Source organism: Ailuropoda melanoleuca, chromosome 16, assembly GCF_002007445.2.
Source record: "Ailuropoda melanoleuca isolate Jingjing chromosome 16, ASM200744v2, whole genome shotgun sequence".
In the NCBI taxonomy this organism is placed as follows: domain Eukaryota; kingdom Metazoa; phylum Chordata; class Mammalia; order Carnivora; family Ursidae; genus Ailuropoda; species Ailuropoda melanoleuca.
Genome location: NC_048233.1, coordinates 41,716,268 through 41,717,196, shown reverse-complemented (window position 1 = coordinate 41,717,196; position 929 = coordinate 41,716,268).

The following is a 929-nucleotide window of genomic DNA, read 5'->3' as shown; positions in this document are numbered from 1 at the left end:
GGCCTCCACCCTGGCCTGCACCCCGCCCCGTGCGCAGTTATCAGCACCAACCCCCTTCGTCTGCATCGAATATTCTACGGGTCGCGTGCGTGTGTTCCTGTTCCATCCATCCCCTCGGCTTCGCCTCAAGCCCCCATCACGTCTCACGTCCCGCCGGGGTCCTCGCAACCGGCCTCCCTGTCCCGCGCGTACGCCTACGGTCCGCTGCACGCAGGCAACCTGTGTGATCGCATCCTGGGGTGCCCCTTTGCAGAACAGAGCCAGGTTTTTAATGCTAGCGCTCAGTCTTGGTGAGGATGCTGCGAGAGGCACTCCCATTCTGCCGTTTTGGTAAACAGTTTGACATTATGTATCAAATGCCTTAAAATATCCATACCCGTGGGCTGGTATTATTCCTTATCTGTCTCCAAGAAATAATAGAGATGAGGACCAATATGCATGAAAAATGTTAACGGTTGCATGTTTATCATTGTAAAAAGCTGGACACGAAAGTAGGCAGTAATAGAAGACAAATAAATGGTGGCCCATCCATGTGATGGAGCATTATTTAGTGATTAAAAATTCTATTTATGAAAACTAACAAGGTGAGATGTTTGTGAGATAATGTTAAATGAGCAAACAAAATACCAAACCAATACTGCAAAAAATATTTGCAGTATTATTGTAATTTTGTTGATAGTATATAACTGTATGGAGGAAAGACTGGAAAGGAATTACCCAATATTATCAGTAGTTATTGCCAGGATTTTTTTTTTTTTTACTTTTTCTTGAAACACTTCAAGGTTTTCTAGATATTTTACAAATAAACAAGTGTTACTTTCAAAATTAGAAAAAAGTACTTAAAGGAGGTTAACTAAATTGCCCATATCTTTTTGAAAAGAGTTTGCTTTCTTTAGCTTGAGAAACAGTTTGAGCTCTTGAAGAGGACA